An 8,115-nucleotide genomic window follows, 5' to 3' on the forward strand; every position below is an offset into this window, starting at 1 on the left:
GCGTAGGGACCTCAAGAATCTTCATGGTTAATCTCAACTTTGTATCTCTTATAGTTCTTGAGATCTCAGCGTTCATACGGACAGACTGGCAGACAGACGGACATGGCTCAATCGTCTTCACTATTAATTCTGATCAAGAATATATATACTTCCTTCTACCTGTTACATACTTTTCAACGAATCTAATATACCCTTTTAGTCTACGAGTAATGGTTATTGATCGGATCACTACAAAAGAGGTGTTCATTCATTGATACTGATCGTAATATAAACGCTCAAAATAAAAGAGTATAAAACGCCATTAAACCTTTGGACGATAATGACATGATCAGAAAACAATAGACAGATGAGGGTGTCAGAAAGTTGGGGAAAGACCTAAGAAAACTTGTAAGTCAAAGTATTAATCGTCGACATACAAAAATTTCAAATCTTGAATATAAAATAGAGGTCTATAACAAGAGAGCAGATAGTTCTGATCAAAGTTCTTCAAAAGCTAAAAGTTATTGAAGATTATATTTTTAGGTATGTAACAAAACCGACAGCGATACCAAAAAAGACAACAATTGAAATAGAAGGTGTAGCCGTTACACCTATTCAAAGAATATGATTATTTGTGCAATTGAAAATCAGTTGCACGGACCGTCTCGCAAACATTTTCAACGAAGACAAGTCATTACGATGGGAATAAACGATCTGTGGCAAGCAGTTTTGGTTGAAATGGGGGTGTTAACATCTAACAAGGGTTATCGATACTTATTAAATGTAATTGATATGTTTTCTAAATTTGCTTGGGGTGACTAAAAAATGCCAACGATGTTTCCCAAGGAATGGAGAAAATCTTCGACCTTCAGCACTCTTAAGGCATCAATTGTCGAGCGTTTTAATAGAACACTCAAAGAGTCAATGTGGCGTGAGTTTATTTTCAATAGGGTACATAGAACCATAAAAATGAGTCCAATCAGTGTCAACACAACTAACGAAAAACAAATATTACAAGACTCATATAATCACATAAATATATATGTTGAGAGTAAATGGCGATAATGGCGATCACGTTCGTATCAGCAAGTATAAACATGTGTTTGAAAAAGGGTATACACCGAATTATTCAACAGAAATCTTTAAAATTAGAAAAGTCAATAATACATTCCCCAAAACATACTTACTTAAAGATTATAAATCCGATTGAGAGTGAGTTTTATAAAGAAGAACTCAAAAAGACTGAATTCCCGGACACGTTTCTAATTGAGAAAATTTTAAAGCGAAAAGTGGATAAATTTTTGGTTAAATGGCTTGGCTTCCAATGGACGTAGCCAGCTGGGTAAATAAAGATGAAATTTTATAGAACAAATACCAAATTAAAAGATAATGTAATATTTAGTGTTCATTTCTTTTTATTACTTTTTCTTATTATAATATTATATACAATATTATAATATATTATAATATAACAAGTTAACAGACGCAGTTCCCAAATCGGGAAACTGCCGAGTTGCAGGCCAATAAAGAAACCGCCGACTCCGCACTCCGGGGACAATCACCCGGAGCCCGGCCAGAAGTGGCCAACATGCGTAATAAAGAAACCGCCGACTCTACACTCTGGGGGCAATCACCAGGATTCCGACCAGAAGTGGCCAAAACGCGTATTCAAGAAACCGCCGACCAGACAAAGGCTTTCAGCTGCAGCCGAATCAGACCATTAAGTTAGCCTAAAAGGATTAGGTGAAAAAATAAATAAAATATAACAAAACAAATCTATTAATTATTCCCTGCCCCATCGGCCTTGAGTGAATGTTAAAGTAATAATGCAAAGGTCGGTCCAAAATAACTTACATATATATTTCAAAATATTTTATATTTACATGAGTATAAATATACACTTTTATAATGTGTATATTAACAATTTTAATAAATTATTACATGTTTTTTACAATTTTTTTTGGTTTTACTTATATTTTCCACGATCCCGATCAAAATAGAGCATTTCCATTTCAATTGACTTATAAAATAATTATTTTTCTATGTTTACTTGCTTATTTCTAAGTTTATTTAATGTATTGACATCTGGGTTTCTTCAATTTATTGTATGTCTTAAAAATATATTTTTAAGTTCTAGGAAATTTATACTTTCCACAATATCCTTTTCCATTAACCTTTGATGTTTTATTGACAGTGTACCATGATCATCGTGATTTAACATTGCAAACTTCATTTTATTATGTTTACGCTTTCATTTATTATCATTAGCACAAAGAACATTCTTATTGTCCTATTCATGTTGATATTTTGTGTGCATTGATCTAAACATTGTCTTACTATCATATAGTGGAGTTCCAGTGAGTAATGCATTTTTATATTGACCCATAGTTAAATGTCTGTAACTCACACCTTTTGCTTTTTTATAAGAGGTTTCAACTTCATTTATTTTATAAATATATAAACTTTATGGCATAGACCTATAAATTCACTCATTGGTTTTCCAGTTTTTATTAACTTTTTTAATATTATATAAATCGATTCTTCTATTTCAATAATCGGATGTATCAAATTTTGGTTCAATATCACCACGAATATTTTTATAAAAATTCGGATTTATAGTATAGTGAATGAGTCTGTATTCATATAATTTAAAGCTACATTTTTTTGAAATTTGGGTTTCATGTATTGGTAATGAAAATCATACATTTTCCACTTTGATAAGTCCAATACAGCAAACAACAAATAAATTGGCTTATCTAATACTACAAAAAGTATTTTCATTTGGATGGCATAGAACTCGTCATTTATTTTAGTTGCACTATGAAAATTGAATTTTGAAATTACATTTTTAGCACAATGTTTTTTTCGACCGAGTTTATGAACATCTAGACGCTCCCATGTAGTCACCAATTTAACATCTACACGGTTTTCAGGATTTTCCATAATATTCCCATGGACTGAGTTGTTCATTCATTTAAAAAAATCTTTTTGAAATTTATTCTTGGCATTCTGTCTATGTAAAGAATTTAAATCAATATAAGTCTTTAGCCAAGGTTTTTGTAAAAAGCGAACCCCTCTATGAATCATGTTTATGTTCTTCTTGTTCATTTTGTATGCATTGCTGCAAATTTCTATAATGGATTACATAATTTTTTTTTCCGAGGTCAGCTATTAATTTTTTAACTTTATCCTCTTTAGATGCAAAACTATTTGACGGACAAAACGGAAGATCATTATGTGTATCATGAAGGCGATAGGGGTAAATTAGGTCTACTTCTCAAAAATATCCATACTCACTATCAATAGATATGTTATGTATATCAACATTTGTTATGTCATTCGGAGACAATCATCCAAAAACTTTATATGGAAGAAGTTGTGACCATATAAATTGTTTGCATCCAAATACATTAAAAACGATTATTCTTTTGTTGGATCATAATCTGTTAAGTATTTGATATTTGCCTTTGTATATCTATAGCAACATTGTACTAAGCCCCCTTGAATGCTATTTTGAATTAATATATACTTATCGATATCCACTAATAACTCTAATTGAATATTTGTGACCTTTAGCATGGCAGCCCAAGATACACCTGGTGATGTGAAAAACTGAGCAATAATGATCTAATAAGTATATTTGTAAACATATTTTTCTAAAATTTTCAAATATATCAGTCAATAGGAAAACATAAGGTTTTAAATATAATTGTAGATAATCTTTAAGAGTTGCACCGGAAAATTTAATGTTTCAAGAAATCGAATTTCAAATTTTTTTCCATTTGAAGTTTTTATGGTTTTGGACACCTACCGGGAATTTTAGCCAAGTCTTCGATAAATAAATGACAGTCACATTTAGAAAAATTATGGAAAAACACTTGAATTTACATAGTCTATACTCAAAGTTACATTTAGAATGAGCTGCACCCCTAAATAAACCTGTTAAATGACAATGGTCCCTAACACTATCATTTAATAATATTTTTTACAAATATAACAATTTAAAGAATCCTGAAGACCTGAACAAAGAACAATATATTTCGGTGTTCAAAACCATAAAAACTTGCCACATTTAGATTTATGCCATCAAGTTTAGATACTATTGCTTCTAACTTAATTGATGATCGGTTAAATACAGTAAAAACATTTTTTAAATATGAAAAAGAATTATGCGCCTATGCGTAAAAGGGGTATCTATGCTTATGCATTTTTAGGTTCAGCTAGTCGACTTGAGGTAACTTCCCTACTATCAAAAGCAACAATCCTAGATAATGCCTGGTCACAATTTTCCTGTTCAAGTCTAAAGGATTATCTAGAGTTGTATTTAACAAGTGCTGTTTTCTTTTTGACTGATATAATCAGTTTTTCACTACACTAGGTCTATCTTGGGCAGCCATGTTAAAGACCACAAACATTCAACTAGAGTTCTTAGTAGATATCGATATGTATAGATTTATTCAAAATAGCATTCGAGGGGGCTTAGTACAATGTTGCCATAGACATATAAACACAAATTTGGATGCAAACAATTTATATGGTTGGGCAATGTCACAACCTCTTCCATATAAACGGTTCGAATGGCTTTCACCTAATGATATACAAAATGTTGATATACATAACATATCTATAAATAGTGAGTATGGATATTTTTTGGAAGTAGACTTAATTTTCCCCTATCGCTTTTTACAAAAACCTTGGCTAAAGACTTACATTGATTTAAATACTTTACAAAGACAGAATGCTGAAAAACGTGTAGAGGTTAAATTGGTTACTACATGGGAGTCTATAGATGTTCACAAAGTCGGTCGAAAAAAAACATTGTGCAAACAAAATTAAATTAAAAAATTCAATTTTCATAGTGCAACTAAAATAAATGACGAGTTTTATGCCATCCAAAAGGAAAAAACTTTCTGTGGTATTTGATAAGCCAATGTATTTGGGTTTTGCTGATTTTCATTACCAATACATGAAACCCAAATTTCAAGAAAATGTAGTTTTAAATTATATGGATACAGATAAAAACTGATGATTTTTATAAGGATATTTGCGGTGATATTGAATCAAAATTTGATACATCCGATTATTCAGATAGAAGAATCGATTTATATTATTTTAAAAAAGTTAATAAAAAGAGGTTAGGATATTTTAAAGATGAGTTGAATCGAAAACCAATAAGTGAATTTATAGGTCTATGCTCAAAAGAAGCTAAGAAGCTCGATGTATGGGTGCCACACGAATTGACGCAAAAAAACATCTTTGACCGTATCGACGCATGCGAATCGCATCTAAATCCACCGTATAGTCCAGATCTCCCACCAAGTGATTACCACCTGTTTCTGTCCATGGCGAACGCGCTTGATATTCTGAAGTTGGCCACAAGAGAGTCCTGTGAAAATTGGCTCTCCGAGTTTTTTGCCGATAGGGAAGCGAGCTTCTATGAGAGGGGCATTATGAAGTTGGCATCTCGTTGGGAACGCGTCATCGAACAAAACGGCGCATATCTGACTTGAATCGCATTATTGTAAACAATATTATGAACAATTGAAAATTCAATAAAAATACCGCAAGTCTTTTTTGACAAACTAATATATACGAAAATTAGAATTAAGAGAACATACTCAACTATTACAGCAAAATTAAGAAGGGAAGATTTTTTACCCCAACCAATTATAAAGAAAACAACTAAAGAAATAAAATGGAAAACTCAATTAATTAAACAAATGTTGAATGTTGATTATTATGAATAAGAAAAATGTCCATGAACAATTTGAGAAATTGCTGACTCTATCATACTCTAACACACGAATTTCTTTAATCACTTTCTGCCCTCAGTACACTTACTTTAACAACAAAAATAAGTCAAGATGGAATATGATTGGCTCAGCTTTGAAATATATCGCAGGTATCTCTGATCACGTATGCTTAGAAATATAATAAATATAGAGAATAACATCAGTCATTTAATATAACAAAAAGAAGAAAAGCTATAGTCTTCATTTCATTGACGAAGCGAAACCTTTTGTTAGAATAACTGATGGTGACGGCACTGCCCATGTGAAGCCTTATGTTCCGATTTAAAAAATCTTTTGTAAATCGACAGAATTTTACCTAAAATGTTATACTAGGCCAAACGACGGCACAAAATTTAATGATATAGACGCAACAGTTTTCCGCGCGTTTTAGGCGTTAGGGTCGGCGTGGCAAAAACCTCTATCTCGGGCGGCATCGCTCTTACAGTTCCCAAAATTGTATCGTTTTTGGCTTCCTGCGTTTTGTGGACATTAAAAAAGTCTTGGCCAGATGGTAAAAAAAAAAAAAAACAAATTGGGGCATCATAAGAAGCTACATGATTAATTTCAACTTTCTATCACGTATCTGGGTGTTGCCAGATAATCTTATCTTTGTATCTCTTATAGTTCCTGAGATCTCACCGTTCATACGAACAGGCGGGCAGACGGACAGACTTCGGAATCTAATACACCCTTCTACTTTACGAGTAATGGGTATAAAAAGACAAAAAACAAATTAAAACAAGAAGCGCTATAGTCGAGTGCCGAAACTAAACCTAACTTTCTATCTTTAGTTCACTAGTTCCTTAGATTTTCGCATTTTTGGCTTTCCGCGTTTGCTCAGGCATCTTAAAATTCAGCTTTTTTAATCCGAACATTCGATCTTTAATAGTTCCTGATTATTCATTACATGCTTACATTTATATATATACAGCAAGGTCTTCAGATATGGATTTTATTAAGGATATCTTTACATTGTTTTTACATTGGCAAAAACAAAAAATAAAATAGTCTGAATAATTTACAAATTATTCTATGAAATATTGCAAAATTGTCAAAAGACAAGGATATAATATTGACCAACAGATCAAGCAACTATGAACTTTCCCAATCATAGCTAAGCTTAAACCCATTTGTGCGGTGTACTATAAATAATAAGGAAAAAGATGAAGATAGCAATAAAATGTGTTATTTACTAAGAGTAAGAAAGGTATATCTCAAAATTAATACGTTAATAGACTTAAACGAAAACGAAAAAAAAACCAAGGCTAACAGTTAACACAAGCAAGAAACATTTTTTCGCATCTTGAGATCTTAAATGTTAAAGGGGTATCATAATTGTTAAAATGTAACTTTATATTATATATATTAAACTAAAATAACTATAAATTGTTTAATGATTGTATTATTTTTTTCTAATTCCCGCAGATAGTCCATTCGTCATTCTTTTGTGGAATGAGTGAAGAAGATATGCCTTGTCAAAAATTTCGTATACTTTCCACAATCCCAGGAGGATGTTCCTGTACGCGTTCTTCAATGTCATATTTGGGCTACAAATATATTATTGATGGTCAAACATTTAAGACTACAAAATTTAAATAATATATAATAACAGACACTGTAGTCGAATTTCTAGGTACACCTTCATCATTGATGGTCATAGATTTGACTACAATATTTTAATATTAAAAACAACGGACACTTTATTCAAGTGCCGAGATACCTGTATATCTATAATCATCGGAGCAACAACAACAAGATTGTTATATTTAAAATGCCTACGGCTATTGTTTACTTTTATAAATATTTGTAAACAAAATATACCCAAAAAGTTGACCGAGCTTTCGATCCGCTCTAGCTTACTTCTCTCTTATATTCTATACTTATATACTATAAATAAAAACGAAAATTTGTAAACTAATTTTACTACGAGTAAGAAAAGTACAAAGGGTAACGAAAAGAAGGAAAGGAAGTTACGGAAAAACAGTAATTAGGGGTATTTGTTATTTAACTAGCATTGCTTATAAACGTTTACGAAAGTTTAATATTATACTAAACTTAATTCAATCTTCAATGATTACTTCTTTCATTGAATTCTAATTTTATGCTTTTTATGTTCGAACGAATAAAGCTGCTTGCGTTTATATTGGTTACCGGTGTAATCGGTATACATCCTCAATCATACTATATCTACGCATTTCAATCTATTGAGTACTCAAACAAGAACATTTAAGTCTGTCAGTCTGTCAGTCTGTCAGTCTGTCAGTCCGTCAGTCCGTCAGTCTGTCAGTCTGTCAGTCTGTCAGTCTGTCAGTCTGTCAGTCTGTCAGTCTGTCAGTCTGTCAGT

General features: G+C 31.8%; 1 long non-coding RNA gene across 1 annotated transcript; it reads left to right on the forward strand.

Moving 5' to 3' along the window:
• The first annotated feature begins 6,500 nt into the window (after positions 1-6,500).
• LOC108117616 lies at positions 6,501-7,689 on the forward strand. The gene is made up of 2 exons (XR_001772897.2): positions 6,501-6,978; positions 7,197-7,689. It is a non-coding gene; the product is annotated as an uncharacterized LOC108117616 (long non-coding RNA).
• Positions 7,690-8,115: the final 426 nt, after the last annotated feature.

The sequence above is a fragment of the Drosophila eugracilis genome, unplaced genomic scaffold (genome assembly GCF_018153835.1).
Source record: "Drosophila eugracilis isolate 14026-0451.02 unplaced genomic scaffold, ASM1815383v1 contig_470, whole genome shotgun sequence".
In the NCBI taxonomy this organism is placed as follows: domain Eukaryota; kingdom Metazoa; phylum Arthropoda; class Insecta; order Diptera; family Drosophilidae; genus Drosophila; species Drosophila eugracilis.